This window comes from Acomys minous (genome assembly GCF_964271855.1).
Source record: "Acomys minous genome assembly, chromosome: 8".
NCBI lineage: Eukaryota > Metazoa > Chordata > Mammalia > Rodentia > Muridae > Acomys > Acomys minous.
This window is the reverse complement of record NC_140489.1, coordinates 37,519,583-37,540,843: the sequence shown is the minus strand read 5'-3', so window position 1 is coordinate 37,540,843 and position 21,261 is coordinate 37,519,583. Positions and strand designations below refer to the sequence as shown.

Below are 21,261 nucleotides of genomic sequence, written 5' to 3'. Positions count from 1 at the left end.
TTCTAGGACCCTCTGGATCCTTCTATTTCCCCATTATCCCATGCTTCTCTTACCTAGAGTCCCAATAGGATGTCCTCCCTTCTGTCCCACTTTCCTGATAAGTGAAGACTTTCATGGGACATGCCCCTTGGGCTAGTGTCCAGATATAAGTGAGTATATGCCATGTGAGTCTTTCTGCTTCTGGGTTAACTCACTCATTATGATCATTTCTAGTTCAATCCATTTGTCCACAATTTTTGGAATTCCTTGTTTTTAAGAGCCAAGTACTATTTCATAGTGTAAATGCACCACAGTTTCTTTATCCATTCTTCTATTGAGGGACACTTAGGCTGTTTCCAGGTTCTGGCTTACCTGATGGATTTCTAACACACCAGTTGACTTAGAGGGAGCTTCCCTGCACAACCACAGCCCATCTTTCATCCTCATCGCCAGGCCTCCCTTTTCTCCAGCTGCTGCTTCTTTTATTAATGTTAGAAATTTTTAATGAAAATTATACATGAAGAGATTATTTTATTCTTGTATCTTCTTAGTTTTTTTTTCCCTTCTTCATGATTGCTCTTTTCCATTTCTACTAGTCAAGATCTGGCTTTCCACTCATGTGCTCTTTTGTGGGTTTTGTCCTGTCTTAGTCTAGTGATAACTACCTCAGTGGGGTGACTGTCCCCACAGACAACTATGCCGTGAGTATTTTCCTGCTTTCCTTGTTTAGCATAGATGTCGTGTTTCTTTCTGTGAACCCGAGTTATTTTTCTAACACATTGACTCTTGGAGTGTGCAACTTGAGCGTCACCGTCCTTTTGGATAGGCATGGGCTGAAAACCATGCTTCAGTCTTGACATCACATCATCTTATGCACATAAGAAGGTGTCTTGAGATACCTCTTATGGTTCTTGCTTTAAACAGAAGTCATAAAGAGATTGAACGTCATTATGGCCACCACCAGGTCAGCCATGTTCACAAATAAGAAAACAGCTCATTGCTTCTCATATATAAGATACCCTCTGCCAACTCTGTCTCTTTGTACTCTTTATTCCAGCCAACTGGGGTGTGCATCCCCTCTTCTCTACTTTAATCTAAGTTAAACCTTTGAAAAATTTGTTTCCCTTAAGCCAGGGATCAACAAATGTGTTCTTTAAAAGACCAGAAAGCAAATATTTTAAGCTTGGAGAGCCAGGCTGTCTGTGTTTGTCAGACTTCGAGTTGCTGTGACAAAACTCCTGACCCGGACAGTTTAAGGGAGGAGACATTTATCTTGTTCATAGTCTTCAAAGTTTCAGTCCATCACGACCCAGAAGGCAGGCCAACAAAGAGCAGCTTGCCTCAAGGCAGCCAGGGAGATGAGACAGACAATTACCTTCCCTGCCCCCACCTAGTATTTGGGTTTTTTTTTTTTTAATTTGTTTTATTTATCTTTATTTTTGAGACAGGGTCTCACCATGTAACTCTGGCCAGCCTGGAACTCACTATGTAGACCAGGCTGGCCTGAAACTCACAGACATCCTCCTGCCTCTGCCTCATAATTGCTGGGATTAGACTATAAGCCACCATGACAGACCCTGGGTTTTTGTTGTTGTTGTTGATTTGTTTTGTTTTTGATTTGTTTGTTGTTTGTTTGCTTGTTTGAGATGTTCTTACTCGGCCTCTTGAGTCTTTTCCTTCTTTTATTCCATGAGAGCACCCAGGCAGAGACGGTACCACCACACTCGTGGCAAGTCGGCCTCCTTATCTGCTATTCCCTGGAGCCATCCTCACAGAGAGAAGCACCCTGAAGTTCTGGTTACTAATTTCCTAAACCTTTTCAATCCAACTAACCTGATAATCAAGATGAGCCATCAAACCATCTCCGTCATTGCACTGCAAAAACAGCCATTGGCAGCCTGTAAATAAATGAGCTTGGCTGTGCTCTAGTCAAACCTCCATTGCGAAAGTAGAACATGAGCTGGCTTGGGCTCTAGGACTACATTCCGCCAACCACTGCTCTACTGTGACTTTTTCTACTTCCCTCTGTCTCCTTCTCCATAAATCAACCTAGATCTCTAGGACTGAAAAGCTATTTGACAAGGGCAAATGGTTGACTGTCAAGATAGTCACAGTCTTCCTCAGGGCCTGACGTGACCATCACACATTTCAGAGCAAATGATGTGCTGATGTAAAGAACAGCTTGGCCCTGCATTCATGGTACGGAAATAAGCAAAGCAACGCAGTGCTAGCTAGGTCTTTGGGAACGGGATTGAGGCTGTTTTAAAAAGAAAAATCACTAGAAGAAGAGACAGGTCACCAGACTGTCCCCAGAGATTCTGTCTACGCATCTCCTCTCACCCCAACTCCTTGTTTCACATGCTCCCCACTTTACATGCCTACTTAAAACTCTCCCCTTTGCCTTGAGGCCACTTCACATGCTCTTGTAACCCCAATGCATGCCTTGGTTCACCAGGATAGACTTGGATGGAAGTATTTCTTTGATCTGTCAGTGCCTTATCATTGAAAAAAAAAAGTAAAGCAATAAGAATTGTCACTGTGTCCCCGGCAAGGGGGAAAAAAGTGGACACAAATTCTTCCACTAGGCATGAGGTTGAGCATCTTAATTCTGTTGTCTAAAATGAAAGATGACGTAAAAAAAATCCTGACAGATGAGCTAAGACAGGTTGCTTGAGTTTGAACTGTGTTTGTTGGGGCAGTCAGCATCCTGCCTCCCTACCTCCTCTTATGTCTGTCTGCCTGTCATGGGTCAGGCCAAGGCTTCCATAGAACCCCAAAATCACTTCATTTCCAACTCCATAGCTAGAGCTGGGGACAACCCTTCCCTGTCTTCATAGAGTGCTTGATGATGGTCAGAGCAAATAGGACACATCTTATTTCATAGATAAGGCAATGGATGCACTTTAACAGACTTCCTTTGGCTGACATTGCTGGGACTTCTGACTCCCACTCAAGAGCTCTTTTCATTAGGCCAGGCAGCCTCCCAGGCATCAGAATGAAACAACCCAGTGAAAAATGAAGCCAGGGGCTGGAGAAATGGCTCATGGGCTAAGAGAACGGGTTGTTCTTCCAGAGGACTAGGTTCAACTCCCAGTACACACATCATGCTTCACAACAGCTACAATTCCATTTCCTGCAAATCCAGTGCTATCTTCTGGCCTCCTGGTGTATATCCTGTGTACACGGTGACAGGCAGACCTGCAGGCAAAACATCCATACACAGAAAATAAAATTTAAATAGAAAAAGGAGCCAAACAATAAGTTAATCTCACTTGGAATTCCAAGGAGAGCTCGGAATGTATATTAGCACTTTGGTGGTATTTGTTAGTGTGGCCCAGTAGAAGAATAGACAACTTCACAAACTTTGCACAAGATGCAAACATCTCAAAATCGAATCAACTAACCTTCACTTATCTTGGGAATACAAAACTTCAGACTAGTACTTGGCTTGAAGGAAGAGATTCACACCAACCGAAATCTTGCAAACTGTTTTAGGCACCCCAGTGAAGGCCTCGCTGTTTTGCTTGACCATGGAGGCCACCTTCACACAATTGTTGCCAGTGGAAGGTTAATACTGACTCAGAGCTGAGAGAGCCATGGGCTCCCTCACTACCACTTACTGCAGCCTGTGCTCTGTGTTCCTTGGAAACCTCTTGCCTCAGCTTGGGCTTGACCCAACCCACTTAGAAGGAGGAGAGCAATTTTACAGGCCTGCATGGAGTGACTCCAAGCCAGTCGTATCTGTTTCCAAGTGATCTGACGCAGCAAGCAGATCGTGTTTCCTTTGGAGGCTTGGCTGAGAATAGCTGGGCTGGCAGGTCTGAGCCAGAGTGAATAAAATGACTGTCAGGGAAAAAAAAATCCCAAATGGCCTCTAAGGAGGGAGGACTAATGAAATGCTTAGGTCAGAGGTGGGGTGCTTTCTGGGGAGATTGTAAAAAGAAAGGAAGATGAGGTGACCATGTGTGAAATTTGCTAGAGTCAACAGTGAGGGGGGACGCCAAGCACACTGGCGCACGCCCAGAACTTTCCCAAGAGCAGGCACCCAGCCTGAAACAACTCACACACACCAAAAAAAATCTAACTCTTAATTTAAAGCTTACCTTTAATCAGAACTTTTATTGGAATTTCTTATGGTTGGTTACCTGTCCACCTTGCCCCTATCCTGCCAAAGGCGGCAGGGACTCCAAGTGTATTTGCCAAAGACCAGCAAAGCCCTGTATTCAATTATCCTTGTCTCAGGGAATAGAAATTAGGGAATTCCAGGAACGGGATGTGGGAACAACTGAGAAGCTAGGCTTCACTTAAGATCCTTGAAAAGAAATAAATACCCTGTTGTTGGGATGAAAATAGAATTGGTTCTGCACAGATCATTTGAAAGGATAAGCCAAGTCTCAGGACAAGCTCCTAGCCCACTGACTTTCTAACCAAAATGATAAGAGCAGATCTTTGACCGTTGGATCATGTGCCTGGTTCTTTGTTCTCTTCTTTGCAAAGACATAGTGTTTGTCTTGAGCAAGAGGTGTGTGCCTCTGGCTACCCACTTCACAATTCTTGCTTCCATCCAAACAGTTTGGCCATTGGATGTGGCAGCAGCAAACAGCAAGCCTTTGCCTCATGTCTCTGACAGTCAGCTGGCCCGTTTCATGGCCCTACTATGTGCCAGTCATTGTCTCAGAATGAAGTCAGACTGTCTTTGCCCTTGGTGTCTTGGCTGTGCAACTGGAAAAGAGGCACCTGGGGCAGAAATGGTGTGAGAAATGCTAGAGACTTGAGGAAAGAAGCCCTGAGAGTAAACACGACCACAGAAGGGGCCACGCCCAATGTCTTCAGCCCTCATTTAGGGACCCCACATTGATTTCCAAGGCACTTATTATTTATTTGCTATTCACAGAGGCTTGGAGTTCAGCACAAAATGGGATATGAAATATAGAATATGGAAAAGGATTATGAGGAAAGGACTAGTGTAGCTTAGTAGGCAGCGTGCCTGCATAGCATGCATGGTGTCTTGGGTTGCATCCCCAGCACTGCATAACCATGTGTGCTGGTGCAAGCGCACTGTCTGTTCTTCAAGAGGCCTCAAGTTCGATTCCTAGTACCCACACAGTAGCTTACAACTGCCTGCAACTCCAGTTCCACAGAATCCAGCACTGTCTTCTAGCTTCTGTGTGCACTAGCCAAGCACACACATGGTTCACCAACATGTACACACACACACACACACACACACACACATACACACACACACACACCAAGGAAAAAGAGCAAAGGCATTGTCAGCAGGGAAGTAGAGTGTGAAAGGAGGCTGAAAATAGATTGGACGTGGGTATTATGTTATCAGCACTTTGTTCATCACTCCAGGTATGAACTTTGTCTTTTTAGATAAACAGTTTCTTTGGGTCTTTCTGAAGGTGTATAGAGAGATGCCCACCCAATTCCAGTATCCCCTACTCATTTTACTTATGCATCTGTTTGTTTCTGCTCTTTCTGAAACTGGCACGTAAACCACACAAGGACAGGAGTTCTTTTGGTCATAGGCACCGTAAGCTCACCAATTCTGTGCACAAAGACTAGCAAAATAGCCACTGTGTTTGGACAATTGTCTCCAGTTTGTAGAAGGGAGGGAGAACCAAGATGGGGAGATCCCAGAGGAAGGCTCTGTCACAGCAGAGAGGTGGTAAAGCTAAATCCCGGTGGATGGTGGCATACATGAAAAGGTCAGGTGTTAGTGAAGGGCAGGGAAGGGCAGAGTGGCTTTAAGGTTTCCATGTGGGTGCCTGTGGGATGGTGATTTTGTCGACTGAGATGGAAAAAAAACGGGGAGAACGAGAGGAGGAGTTTGTCGTGGGAAGCAAGGGTCATGACAATAAACCGGTGTGTGATTTGAGGGAACCACAGAATGTCCAGCTGGGGGTGTCTCGTAGGAAGTTCAAGAAGACGGCTAGGCTTGAGGCTGCAGAGTTTGCACGATAAATGAAGCCAGCAGAGTAATGGGGTCACTCAAGAGGAGCAAATATATTTGAAAGAAAAAAACAGAAGCCCGAACCTAGAGAAAACGCCCTTTGATGGGGCAGCATGGAGAGAAGCTGGGGAGGGGGAGAGATCTAAGAGGGAGGAGGAGGAGGAGGAGGAGGAGGAGGAGGAGGAGGAGGACTTCCAGCTACTGTTGACAACAGGTCAGAGTAAAGGTCAGTGGGTACAGGAGCTGTCCCCCTGGGTGAGCAGTCTGCCCAGTTCCTAGTACGGTACCGTTACTGGTGAGGCGTCGGAATTCTGGGCATGAGCCGAGCGAGCAGAACCTAACCCTGCTGAGGCCTTCAGAACTTGCTCCATCTGCCATTTCCAGATGTGGTTGAGTGCTGACAGCACCAGCAGCTCCTGTCCCTCCTACCGAGAACGGCACTCACGGACTGTATAGGTGCTCTGTGAACGGCCCACGTGTGGAGGTCTGGATCCAGCTTCCAGTATGAGAATTAGATGCTTCTGGGGCTGGTCCTCATGTTAGGGTGGATCTAGGCTTCTCCTTAAGTTAACCTCTTTCCACATCCTACCCATCTCTAGAGATACCTCCGTGTGCCTTCCGTCTTGCCTTGCTGTTTACTCACCGCCAGACAATGATTTCTACATTTACCATAGTCGCCGACATAGACATAAAGGTGATGTGAAAACTTGCAGAGAAGACAGTACAGGAAACATATCACCATGGAGACGCTGTAGCTGAAGTGGGGAGAGTTGGAGTCTAGGCACTCACTTACCCCCACAGAGCCCACAGAAGCATCTGCAGTGAACCACGGAGGGAGGGGAAGCAGCCTGGTGCTCTCATCTTCCTCCTCCCTGATATATGTAGGTCTCTGGTCACCAGCCTCGTGCGCTTTTCCTGGGTACTCATCCTCCCTAAGAAATAATAGGCCAGGCTGGGGCAAAGCATGTTGAGACACCCTGACTTAGGACATGCCTCAGCCTCCTTGGCCTCCTTGTCCAAAGCTAAATCCTCTGACCTCAGGCCGTTATTATCCTTTACATTTTATGGAGTCCTTTACACGGCATGGGCTTGCCAGGACTTACTGAGGAAAGAGATGCACAAGACACGGTCGGTCACTCTACCAAATGAATCCAAAGCAAAACCGCAGTGGAGACCCCGCCAGTCGTGTGCTATCTGCTACACACGAGAAACTCAACTTAAAGGTTCTGCTTTGGAGGCTCAGTGAAGCCTCCTAGAGACAGAAAAGGTCTGGGGCAGCTTTTTGGGATGCTTTTCTCTCTCCCCCGTTGCTTCTCGTGGTCCAGGAGGCTGCTGGTTTGCTTCCCTTCTTAGCCCCACTTCCCCAGTGCCCAGAACCGCTGCTGAGACCGTCCCCGACCCGCTCTCCCTCTGGGACTTCCTCTCCCACTTCCGCCTCAGCCCTGTCCTGCCCAGCCCAGCCCTGCTGCATACTTCCACTCAGGCTCCTGCGTCACGGCTATTCATCTCCTTTAGCGCTGGGCTTGGCTGCAGATGCTGTCAATATGGTAACTTTAGACTCCCTGATTGGAAAGGGTTGCAAGGCCGGTTAGACAGCCCAAGGAGGCGAGCAGCTTGATTTACTCCCTGCAGCTTTGAGCTGCTGCTGCTGCTCCGCCTCCCTCTCCCTCCCCCCACACGCCCCCATCCCCCAGTTCACCCCAAGCTGTGGGCCTCCTTAGGCCCCATCCTGTGTTCACAACTGAGGGGAAGAAAGAGGGGCCCGCTGGGGCTGCGATCTAGGTACTAAGCTGGCCGAAGCTGCCAAGCAGCTGAGGCGCCAGGACGTAAGCATGGAGCGGGTGCTGACGGGACAAAACAATCCTCAGGGCCTGAGACGGCCTGGCTTACCCTCCCACTCGGGGCCATGGTGAGGCCTGTTGGTGGTGAAGGGGAGCTCCTGAGGCCCCAGGCCCCTCTGAACTCTCTCCCTTCCTCTCTTGAACCGCCCCCCCCCCCAATATGGCCTGTCACTCCCAGGGACTTCTGGAAATTGCCCTACACCTTTTCCAGTGCTTAAAGACCTCATTTGCTTTTGATTTAGGACCCCTGAGCTGTCTAAAAATTCAAATCTCCAGAAAGCCTCTTAGGCCCATGACTCAGGCTCTAGGAGTTGGGGAAGCTGGGAGTTTTGAGCTCCACTGGGTCTTCCAAGTGCCACCAGAGATGCTCCTGACCACCTGGGCCATCTCCTCAGAATCTGTACTAAACTCAAGGCCCTTGAGCCATGGCTTGGTTAAACTTGGAGCCAGGAGCACTGAGGAAGGGAAGACTGACTTGTTTGAACCCAAACCCTCATTAGACCAATGAGAAGTGGTTTGTTGCTGAATCATGTATCCTTATAAAAAGAAAGTCAGTCCATACCCGGGGCTTAATCTATGCGCCAGACACATTTTTATGGTCGTGTCCAGGAGAAGAAAGAGATCTAATAGGTATGTCTTTGCTCCTAAGTCCTCCAGGGTGGAATCCTGCTGTACTCCCTGCTGAGAGATGTTGGGCTCGTGTTTGGTTGCCTCTGGTGACAGGCAATTTGCCACCAAAAGGCAGGCTAGTCAAACTTCAGCTGGCTCTGACTATTGTCCAATAACTCTTTATTGCTGTGCATTCCCCTGCTGTCACCAGCATCTGTTTTGGACCTGACATGGGGGTGGGAATGGGGGCACAGGGAACTAGGGGAACTCAGAGTGCAAGGAACAGCTCTTCTGAGGGTAAAGGTCGACGTCACAGTGCTCCAGCTTGTACAGTTATAGGGTGCTCCCTTCCATACACAGTCACAGGGTGCTCCCTTCCATACACAGTCACAGAGTACTCCCTTCCATACACAGTCACAGAGTGCTCCCTTCTGTGCACAGTCACAGGGTGCTCCCTTCCATACACAGTCACAGAGTGCTCCCTTCTGTGCACAGTCACAGGGTGCTCCCTTCCATACCAGTCACAGGGTGCTCCCTTCCATACACAATCACAGGGTGCTCCCTTCCTCCTAAATATATGAACATGAGAAACATTTTAGTTGCCTTTTCCTCCCAAGACAGGGTTTCTCTGTGTAGCCCTGGCTGTCCTGGAACTCACTCTATAAACTAGGCTGGCCTCGAACTCAAGAAAACCATCTGCCTCTGCCTCCCGAGTACTGGGATTAAAAGTGTGTGCCACCACCACCTGGCTACTCACTGTTTAAAATAAGAGACCCTTTCCTATGGCATTAACAGGACTTCAATGCATAGGCCCCTCCAATGGCTGTCTGTAGGGAGAGTGCAAGTGATTGTTCTTGGACTCTTTTATGCTAAGGCGACGCCATAGTGAGCAAAACTTCATTGTTGGGGCTAATTTGGGTGATATTCTGTGGAACCCAGGGCACTCCAGAAAGACAGTCTTAGTATCCCTCCCTAAGGAGGCCATCAGAGTCCCAGCCAATGAAATCTTTCCTACAAGAGGTGTGCCAGGTCTACTTTTGAAAAAACGAATGCGACTTCCAGTATAAACAGCGCTGGGCCTGTGAGAGTGTAAATGGATGGTGTTGTAATGCTTGGAGACAGTTTGTTCTCTTAGTGGATTTGCAGTTTCCCCTGGAAATAGCGTCCCTCAGTATTTGCTAAGTATCTCTCTCCTTTATTGTAAGATAGGATTTCCTCTCAGCCATCACACATGAGTCAAAACTCTGCCAACTTTGTAAATGCCAAATCCATCAATAACCCTAGCATAGACCAGTGATCTAAAAAGCCAAAGGTAAATGATGGGAAAGCAACAGCAAACTAGCTGGGAAACGTTCAAAATTCATGACAAACAGCCACTGGGAATCAAGATAAATAGTTCATAGAGATAATGGATGTGGTATCTAGAGTCTGCCTATGGGGATGGAGAAAGCCAGGATGTCACGGGGACTGTATAACCCAGGCGTTCCAGACCATCTTTTCATCTCCACGCATGCGCCATTTCCGTAGCATCCTATGCCACTGCCACCGTTGACACTGATGATGAAGGTCTTTCATGTCATCAAAGAAATACTGAGGCCTGTGTGGATTCTGGGAGGCTGCTGTGGTGACATGCTGCCTTTTCACCTTACTGGTATTTTTGGTCACATAAAGACATCACTTGAAATAATTAAGATAATTGCTTCTCCTAAAGGAAGATTGTTCCTGCGTGTGGTCGCTTTGACAGTGCACTCCACTACTCTACATATTTGACCCGTTAAAAAGCGTCTTTCCCTCCACCCCCACCCACCCATCTCCACCACCTTGTGCTACGCTGGGTGTGCCCACAGAACTGCTTCCACCCTTCCTTGTTCTTGACTCCAGACAATTGCTTGTTGTAGAAAATGATGTGGGCTTTTCTACTGGGTCACTTCCCTTTTTTTTTTTTTTTTTCTCATTCTTCCACCAACAAATTAAGCGCTCGTGCTCTGGCCTGGCAGTGTCCACTGCCTGCTTCCCCCAGACCATTCCAGCCTCATGCCGTGCACGACGCTCAGAGAACATCTTGGCCACTCCGTGGAATGCTCAGAGTTCTTGCCACCTTTATTCGTATTTTAGTACCTACCTCCTGGCCTTCCACCAGGCCATTCCTCCTCCTCCACATCTGCCTGGCCAGATACTGTACCCCCGCCTCCTTCGCAAGCCTGACTGCCTCAGTTTCCCATACCTCTGATGTCAACCACAGTCTTCCAGCCAATCAGCTCGTGCTATTTATGTCCAAGGTTAATCTCTGTTTCCAGAGTAAAAATATCTGCAAGCCAAGGGCTCTCTCTCTCACACACACATACTTAATAACCTCTGAGCACCTGTATGTACATAGCAAGTGCTTATGCCCGCCTATGGCCTATGAGATCTTTCACATGCCTGCAGTTGCTCTACTTGAGAAGCACTCCCCGTAGGCCAGACACATCTTCATGAGCCACCAAGTGCTACCCTTAGTTCCCATCTTACAGAGTAAGAAGTGAGGATTGAAGAATTTTCAGTGGACAAGGACATGGGTAATAGGTAATGGGGCTAGGGTTTGAACCCAGATTTCTCTGCTCTAGTGTTTCAACTCATTAAGAGGCCTGTTATATTCCCCATAAAGACAAGGACTGACTCTTTTCCTAAGCTGGAGTTGTGAATTAGCAATCAGAGGGCCAATTCTGGCCCATGCATATGTTTCGTTTGGCTTGTGTAGTGTGCTTTAAAAAAAATCAGGAAATTGTGCATCACCATCTAGATTTATAGCTTCTCTGGAAAGCCTGAGAGGTCCAGTAACCCTGAATCTCAGCTTGATGGTGCTGGGCTGTTGCTGAGAAGCAGATGTCTGGCTTTACCACAGCCTGGGAAGGCGTGGAGGCTTGGGGCTTCCACCTTCCCTAGCCTACAGTGCAGATGAGTGCCCCTCTCTAGCTTGGCATCCGGGGTAGGTCAGCTCTTCATTTTCTAAGACTGCCCCACATGTTGCAGAGGAGTTGGCCACTGTGCCCTGTACCACTGCCCCACACCCAGTCAATGGCATCTTTCCCTCCATCATCCTGACAATCATTTTTCCCAGGTTTCTGGTTTGGGGCATCATTGTATCCACTGCTGCAAGCTGATAGCAGATAGCCACGTATCCCCCCCCCCCCCCCCCAGTTACGGCACACAGTAGAGCCTCCACTAAATAGAGTAAAGGGACCAGAATGCAACATCCATGGCTACAGGGTTTTTGCCTGTCAAAAGTTCCCAGGAAAACAAAGACAGAAAAATATAACAATACCAGTGCTCTCGAAAGTAAATTATCTGAGGCAAAATTTAGTGCATTCCCTTAAACACCTGTTCCAAATCGGGGGAAGTCAGCAGCAGCACGTTCCCTTTGAGGCCTTTCCATTCTGCATGCCCCAGTCCCCACTGTGATGTTAACTGTTTATGGTTTTCTTTACACAGAGTCCTTATGCATAATGAGGGTCACATGCAGATGTCTGCCCAGCACCACCCCAAGGAACGCTGCACTTAAAGGGACACCAAGAGGGACATGTGGCTTTCCCATGGAGAAATGTTGTCACTGGTATTATTTTTAAATCTTCCTTTTGATTCTATAATACTACAATCCAATGGTGGAAAATCTATATGATATCAAAGTACTAAGAATAAGTAAAAATCACTCAGCATCTCCTCGCCTGAAGATGAGCACTGTTTACTTTGGCATATTTTCTCCTGTATAAATGCATATTCATGTTGTTGCTACAGATTCTGCTTTGCTTCCAGCAAAATTGGAGTTGCACTGCCTACAAAGCCACCCTGGCCGCCTCATGGTTGCACCCTAGTCTATTTGACCAGTCGTCTTTTGTTGGACATAACAGTCACTTCCCAGCAATCAACTCCCTTATTCATAAATCTTTTTAGGTCATTCTGATTATTTGTTTAGAAAGTATAATTTAGCAGCCAGCACAGGAAGAGTCATCGCCCGCACTGGGGAGACGGTCTTGGCTCTGACCCTGGAGGAGTAGGGTGGAGCACACTGTAGTGAAGTGTGGATGAGGAATGGCCAGGCAGAGAGATGTCATCTTGTTGAGCACCTCTTAGTGCAGCTGAAGACACCAGTGTGCCAAGAGGAAGGAGGTGACTGTGGGGCTTAGAAACGTAGAGAGGTTTGACACGCATCTTTCAGGAAGCAAGCTAGTAAAGGCTTAACCAAAGGACACAGTGTCTGGCAGCACTGTGAGCCCAGTGGAGGTCACACATTGGCATAGATCTTCTCCCGGGAGACTCAGAGACTAAAGCAGAGGTGGATGGGAGGCAGGAAAATAAGATTATTTTGAACATGGGAATCAGCCTTGATGGAGCCAGCCAAAGGTCAGAGGGGGTGGCATGGAGGAGCCTCGTGAAGTCCTTCCCCACCCCAAATCAGATCACTGTAGCACTTCAGTGCAAAGTCCCTGTGACCTAGCAAAAAAATTAACTTTGACCCTATACTTGGCCTTACAGACTCCAGGTAAGCTGGACACACGGCCCTGAGGTGTGTTTGTGCTGCCATGAAACGAGGGGTACGCTCTATAACAAGCCAGAGCTCACCAATGCTTAAGGTAAAGTCAGGTTTCCTGGCATTGATGTTATCCGAGCTATTTTCCCATTTTGCTGAAGAGAAAAGTAAGGTGATTTCCACCTATGGGAAGCAGGTAGTGGGCAGTGGAAGCGGGTTTCAGAGCAGCTCCCTCTGCTGATTTGACCTGCTGTGCTTTGTCCTTTCCCATTTTAGGATTTATAGAAGCCTCCATTTCCATGTTTCCCCTTTGCTTTCTCCAATAGGATGCAAGTAGACAAGACAGGGTATGTTTTCCAGGACAGCTCTTAGCTGTCACGGGGCCTTTCTCTTCAATGTAGTTGCTACTGAGTTATCTATTGGCACATTCACTCATTCTTTATGTTAGCAGTCGCTTCAGTCAGCCTCCCTGTGATGTCATTGCCTACCTGCCCCAGGGCGTGGCCCTACCCAGGGCTATATAAAAGGACAGACCCACCTCTCCGCTCCCTCTCACCTCTCTCACCCCTCTCTTTCCTCTTATCTCTTAACCTCTCTCTGTCTCTCTCTCTCTCTCTCTCTCTCTCTCTCTCTCTCTCTCTCTCTCTCTCTCTCCTTTCTCAGGTACCCTTCTCCCCTCTTCCTTCTCTCCCCATACTCACTTAATACATTTAATAACCTTCTCCTTATAATATCTATTGCCTGACATCTTATTTTCTTATTTTTTAATTATTAAACTTTTACCCCACATTCCCACCCCCACTCCTCAGTTATTGGTGTGTCTATGTGGAAAGTTCACTGGGTGCCTAGTGCTGTGCCCAATGGTCAGATACACACAGATTTCAAATATAAAATTCTATCCATGCTAGAGTCACCTTAGGCATCCCAGATGATCCCAGAAGACTTTCCTCTCCTACTTAATGGGGTCGCTTCCTTCCTGGGGGCTTCCTTTGACCCCTCCTTGAAGGATCAGGCCTCCTAACTACTCACTGTGACCTCTAAAAGCTACAGCCAGTTGGTTGGATCCCACTTTGGAGTATGTGGACCATCCCAGGGAGCATGCAGACTGGGACATGGGGGAGGGTGTGCTCTGTTCTGAGTGACAAGTATGTGGAGGCAGGTGTCAGAAAAGAAAGAAGTAAGGGTGAGCTCTTAGCAAAGAGGGGACCCACAGAGAGTGGAGAAGAGGAGGTGACCAGGAAGAAAAAGACAGCAGAGGGTGTGGGTCTTTGCGGTGTGTGATAGCTGAAGAGCAAATGTCCCAGGAGGTCCAGGAGAAAAGTTTTACTGTGAGGAGCTCCATAGGAACTCCCCCACCCCCAAGAGCACTGGAGGTCTGGTAGCTTTTGCAGGCTCATGTTAATTTGAATGAAAGTCTGAATACAGGTCATGCCCAAGTTAGGCCTTGTTTCATTTATGCAGATGGCAAGCACACTGTCAATGCCACTGCCCTAAAATGTCATCAAGCACAATCATGGGCCAGGCTCTAGAGATGTCCTAAACAAGGGCTCTTCATCACCTGTCGGCCTTGTTTTCTATACCCACTGGCCTTCTCACTGTCCCCTGGATAAGCCACATACAGAATAGTCATGACTTATTGGGCATTTTCTGGCGCTGTAATCGGTGACATTCTCAGATGTCCCCTGCATCTGTTCCTCCTCTTCCTCCTCTCTTCCCCAGTCATATTTCAAACCCCCACCCAGAGTTTCCATCACCTCCAAGAGGCCTTTGCTTCCTTCCCATGCCTCCCTTGGGCACTTTTCATCAGTTCCTGGCTTAGGGGCATCACCCAGTTTTTTGTAGGGTCGACTAAATGTAAATTCCTTTTAAAAACGAGGAGTCACAATTATAATTTCTTGAATCTTGCACAGATTACTTCAGTCAGTGCTGTGCAAATGGAGTCTCCAAATAGACTTCCCAGAGCAAGGCCTGCATCCTCGCATCCCCCCACCCCACCCTTGCCCCCAGAGGTTGCCTATGGGAAGAGCTGGGAGAGGAGGGGGGCAATCTACAAACGCTCTGCTTTGAGTCTAGTGCCTAGACACCATCTCAAGCAGCGTTGTTGAAGGAGCGTTGCCCTCAGTGTGGCCTGCCCTTAAGTGCAGCAGGCCTGATAGCGTTGTTATATGCAAAACAACGGAAGGGTACCTGGCTGCTCTTTGCATTTCCCGCTTTTCAATTGAGTGAGGACAGACAGATGATTTATTGGGCATTTCCTAACCTCCCCCCCCCATAGGAAACCAGCCTTTAAAAAAAAAAAAAGGTGCAAATTTTTAAAAGATGTGTGAATGTTTTTGAGGGGACTGAAGAGGAATTCTTCTGTACCGCTAAAGTAAAAGAAAGAAGAAAAGGCTCTGACAGCAGGACTTCTGAGCAAGGCCATACTGACTGTAAATTAGCAGCTCCCTTTGAGAGCGCAGAGCTGCCCAGGCCTGTGCTGAGAGGCTGTCGGGAAGGCCTTCCTGGGCTCCAGGAGTATGAGCACAGGCTGAGATGGTGGCGGTGACTTTAGCAGAGGAGCGGAGTGTGAAGCGACCCTTCGTAACCTCTCGGTTTGGGTTGGAAACTGACATCTGCACCCCATTCACTGCCCCTGAGAGAAAGCCAGGGAGAAGGCCACGAAGGGGGCACTGAGCAGCTGGCAAGCCCAGGTCTGTAGTGGTGCTCGGTTCCACTCTGCGGTGAGTTATATTCATCACCTAGGACCTCACCGGCGAAGGGCCACAGACTTGATATTTATTGCATCGCAGATCTAAAAGTTAGAAATTGGAAAACAAGGTTTCAGAAGAGTTATGCTCCTGGTGGCCCTAGGAAAGAATCCTCCAAGTTTCTGGTGGCTCAGGCCAGCCGCGGCCATCCTTGCTGATGATGTCAGTCTCTGCCTCCACCATCATGTGTCCTCATCCCTGTCATCACAAGGTCTTCCCTCCCTGGGAATCTGTCCTTGTGTCTTTTCTAAGGACAGCAACTGTACTGGATTAAGAGCTGATCAACTCCTGTGTGTCCTCATCCTTACTTACATCTTACATCTCTGCAAAGACTCTATTTCAAAACTAAGGCCATACAGGAACTAGGGACTGGCTAGCCCAGAGTCCTAAGGTAGAACCAAACACAATGCCTAAAAATCAGTCAGTCAGTGCCCGGTCCAGCCATCATCAGAGATGAAGCAGATAGGAACAGATACTGAGACCCATAGCCAAAGAGTATTTGGAGAGAGAGTCTAAATTTCAGGCTGCAAATGGGCTCACAGAGACTGGAGCAGCAAGCAAGGGGTCTACAAGTGTCTGCACCAGGTCCTCGCTGTATATGTTGTGGCTGTGAGCTTGGTGGTTCTGTGGGACTCCTAGCTGTGGGAGGAGGTGTGTCTTTTGCCTGCTCCTGAGTCTCTTTTCCTCCTGTATGGTTGCCTTGTCCAGTCTCTGTGTGAGAGCTTTTGCCTTGTCTTATTGTGTCTTGTTTGTGTGCTGTTTGGGTATTTAGTTGTTGTCTTTTGGGAGCCTGTTCTTTTCTGAAAGGAGAAAAAAAGAAAATGGATCTGGGAGAAACAGGAGGTGGGGGGAGCTGGGAAGAGTGGAAGAAGAGGAAACTATGGTCAGAATGTAATGTATGAAAGAAGGATCTATTGAAAAACCAACACACACACATACACACATACACACACACACACACACAAGTAAACAAACAAACAGAAAACCCACCACAACATCATAGCTACACATAAAAGGAGTTAAGATTTCAGAATATCTTTTCTGTTTTCTTTTGGTCTTTGTTTTTGTGATTTATATGGGGTTTTATATAGGCAAACACAAATATCTATATGTGACTATAATATTCACACAAAAACCTACATATAACTTTATTTATTTAAATACCTATATAAATGTGGTTTGTATTTATAAAGTATCATGGCATAAATCTATTATTCTAATGACAGTACATGTTATATATATAATATAAACAAGAACTATGTTATGTAAACATCATATGATGTATATAATCTGAAGTATATGATACTATATAAATATGCATATGAGTACAGATCACAAAATCAATTCTGACTGGTAGCAAATTTTATTACCCAAAGAAAGACTTTCTTTGTGGTTTTCACATTGAAAAGATGATGAGAAGGATTTGTCTTTGCCACAACCCCGAGGGCTGGACCTCAGAATAGGTCTCCAGGATTCGATGGTAGAGTCCCTGCAAAGGCATCCCCTTTACCTTGGGGCAACAACTCTGTTGGTGGACTAGCCATTTTTGCTGCTTTACTGCGCATTCATGTTTGTGTATTTGTATGTGTGTGTGTGTGTGTGCACGCGTGCGCGCTTGCATGTGCATGCATGTTGAGCAGAGGGCAACCTTGGATGCTGTTCCTTGGGAGTCCTTTTTATCATAAAGGTCTCTCTCACTGGCCTGGAATTTGAGAGGTACGCTAGGCTGGCTGACCAACAAGCCCCAGAGATCCATCTGTTTTGTTTCCCCAGTGCTGGGATTACAAGCACATGCCCCACACCCAGCTTTCTTTTCCTAATTATTTTTCTTTTATTTGATGTGCATGAGTGTTTTGCCTCTTAGTGTACACCATGGTGGGCCTAGTGTGCATGGAAGCCAGAAAAGAACGTTGGGACCCTAGGACTGGGGTTAGAGAACAGAAGCCACCATGTGGGTGCTGGGAATTCAACCCAGGTCCTCTGGAAGAGCAGCCTGTGCTCTTAATCACTGAGCCATCTCTCCAGGCCCCAACAACTTCTTCTTCTTCTTCTTCTTCTTCTTCTTCTTCTTCTTCTTCTTCTTCTTCTTCTTCTTCTTCTTCTTCCTCTTCTTCTTCTTTTTCTTCTCCTTCTTCTTCTCCTCCTCCTCCTCCTTCTTCTTCTGTGACTTCTTCAGTTCAAACCCAGGACCTCATGTTTGCAAGGCAAGCCCTTTACCAACTGAGCTTTTAGTCCTGATCCTAGATTTGTTTTGTATTGGTGGGTGGGGTATTTTATATTGGTTTGATTTTTTTTCTTTATTTTGTTTTGTTGTGTTTGTTTGGTCAATGATTGGTTGGTTTTGCTTGTTTGTTTTTGAGACAGAAGATTCATTCTATGGTTCAAACAGGCCTGGGACTCACTGTGTAGACCAGGTTTATCTGTAACTGCTGGCAATTCTCCTGCCTCAACATCCTAAGAAGTTATAGGTATGAACAGCCAAACTCAACTTCCTGCTTTCTTTAGGATGAGAAACCAAGGCACTAGAGTCCTGAGAGTCTGTCCAAGTCCAGAGGCCACAAGCAGGTCTTGTTGAGGAAGTCACGTTTGCACTCACCAGGTACGTCTCTGTCCACTCCAGCTACCTCTCCCCAGCTCGCCCTTGCTCCATTTTTCCAGTAAATAATCAGATTTTTCTCTGCTGAGCATGCCCAGATGCTCTAAGTCATCACAAAAGAACAGAAGTTTCCCTTCAGATGCGCCAAGGTTGACTTTTCATGGCAGCCTTGCTACAAGGCCAAGGTTAAGGCACTCTGAACCCAGTTGCTTTGGAATTATTGGGGAGGTGGGGAAAATCTTTCATTTTTCCATTTGAAGGTTTTTGTTGTTTCATTTTCTCAGCTCCAACTGACCGACCTAAAATTTAATTTCATTTTCTGTATATAGTAGACTGCTTGCGGTGCTTGTCACTGACGAGTTTGGGAACTCTGAAGCCAACTTTGGAAACAGAAATACACACACATGCACATGCACACACTTACATAGACACTCACATGCACACACACACATGCTCACATGCACACAGTCATACATGCATACATACTTGCATGCACAAACACACATGCTCACATGCACACACTTACACACATGCTCACATGCACACACAGTCATACATGCATACATACTTGCATGCACACACATACACACACATGCACACACACATGCTCACATGCACACAGTCATACATGCATACATACTTGCATGTACACACACATACACACACACACACACACACACACACACACACTCTTCCACTTCCATTTATCTGCGTCTTCCTCACTCTCTCCATCTTTCGATGCTACTTGACATCTACCTGGATGACACTGCCTGATTCTTTCTCCATCTTGCTTACTGGGATCTCCTACAGAAAGCAAACCAGATACTGCTTCCCATCAGGAAACAGATCTGCTTCCTGGATGCTTGGAATAGACTTAGGAGGTCTCTGCTTGGATCCTTTTATGTGGAACATTCTTGCCTGGGCCTTTGAGCACCCTAGGGCTTCATATGGCTGGCACAAGTGTTGCCCAGCCTCCTACCCCTCTGCAACTCTGCTGCTCCTCACATCCCTTTGCCCCAGCCTCCCTGCTGTAGAACACCAGTGTTGGTGCCCTACATCTCAGAGTCCTTGACAGTGCTCATGCCTACGACCTCAAAGGCACCAGAGGATAGCTGGTGTCCCAGTGACTGCGTCTAGCTTGTCATCAACATCAGAATCACCTGAGGAGATGCTACAAATGCAGACAACCATTCCGACTGCAGAAGACTTTATGGAAGCCACTGGTATAGGCTAATATACAATTTCAAACCAGGAAGGCCAGGGCTAGGGTGTGGGCAGGAGGGAGGTCTCACAGAGGAGACTCTCAGTGTGGCTGTTCAGCAAACCACAGCACAGGGTTCCAGGAGGACACACTACCTGATGCCTAAATAGTTAGAGCTAAGAGGGTCTTCTTGTGGCTATGGGACAGCCATAGGGAGCAAATCACCCAGCATGAATGTCTTCAGTCTGAGGCCGGAACTCTAGCTTTCTCGAAGAGGCAGCTGAATACAAACACTGCTTTTCGTGAATCACAGCATTAAGTTTAGGTCCCAACTTTATGAGTCTCCATGTGAGAATGTGAGCATGTGAGCGTATGAGCATGTGAGCATGTGAGCATGTGAGCATGTGAGCATGTGAGTATGTGAGCATGTGAGCATGTGAGCATGTGAGCATGTGAGCATGTGAGAATGTGAGCATGTGAGCGTATGAGCATGTGAGCATGTGAGCATGTGAGCGTATGAGCATGTGAGCATGTGAGCATGTGAGCATGTGAGCATGTGAGCATGTGAGTATGTGAGCAAGCTATATATTTACTCTGTGCCCTGGGTTCCTCACCTGGTAGGAGAGGAGAGCCCACCTACAAAGGGCTCTTACGATGATTACAAAATCAGCAGTATGTACAAAGCATCTCACACACACACACACACACACACACATACACACAGGCACACACCTGGTAGAGGGAGGCCCCTCCCACATTAGCTGCAGTCTTCATCATCACGGATACTTCCATCCTCTTCACAACCCCTCACTGAAGCTGTCTTTGTGCCACTTAAGCACATGAAGAATCTGGTTAAAGCATAATTGTCCTCTTCTCTTGTTCCCAGAAAGCCTTTGCTTCTCTGTCTCCCTGTTTCTCTGTCTATCTGCCTGTCTCTGTCTATCTTTGTCTGTCTGACATTCGTCGTCTCTGATGTCTGTCTCTCTGTGTGTCTCTGTGTCTCTCTGTCTCTCTCCTCCACAAGCCCATGCAGCCTGCAGCTTAGAACAGGCAACGCTTCCAAAGGCATCACCCTGACCACCCTGACCCTCCAAGTGACCCCTCCTCGTGGACATCTGCGTCACTCCGGGGATAGAGAGAGAGTTGCTCAGCAGATGGGGGCCAGACCTTTGCAACGGAAAATTCTACTTTTAAATTCCAAAGCTCCGTGACACTGTGTGATCTACAAGGTGAGACAGAGAGTTCCAGGCTTGGAATCAAAGGTTCCTGAGCAGATGGGCAAGAGATGTGTGGCGATGTAGAAACCCAGACAGCTGCCTTTTCCAAGCTTTTCCAGTCCTGCCTTTTCCAAGCCCACTGTGAAATGTTATGAGGGTCTCGGCCTCTGAGTAGTTATAACTCAGCTTCTCCTGCAGGTATGTTGTGGCACACGACAGCTTTAACCCCCTTTACATGCTACATAATGTCAAGGGCAATACGGCCATATTATTATTATTTGTTCTTTATTCTGTTTAATTTTCTACTTTTTTTTTTTTTTTGATACATGGGCTTGCTATGTAGCCTCCCTCAGACATCCAAGTGTTGAGATTATGGTCATGAGTCATCATTCTCAAGTCTGACTTTCTCCTCTGACCATCAGTTGTGAGGAGCTGAGCAAATAAGACTTGCTGTTGCTCAGCTGGCAAAACAGCTGCATGGATTACTGGGTTTGCACAAAGCCTAACCACCCAAACTTGACTCACTGGGACCTGTGTGCTGGAGGAGTAAGTAAACCGGCTTCTGAATGCTGTCATCCGACCTTCGCATATATGCTGAGCCACAT

At 47.1% G+C, this 21,261-nt stretch overlaps 1 long non-coding RNA gene across 1 annotated transcript; it reads left to right on the top strand.

The window, feature by feature from the left end:
* The first annotated feature begins 11,857 nt into the window (after nt 1–11,857).
* LOC311604054 lies at nt 11,858–20,652 on the top strand. The gene is made up of 4 exons (XR_014781364.1): nt 11,858–11,980; nt 12,901–12,998; nt 18,148–18,241; nt 20,464–20,652. It is a non-coding gene; the product is annotated as an uncharacterized lncRNA (long non-coding RNA).
* The last annotated feature ends 609 nt before the right edge of the window (nt 20,653–21,261 follow it).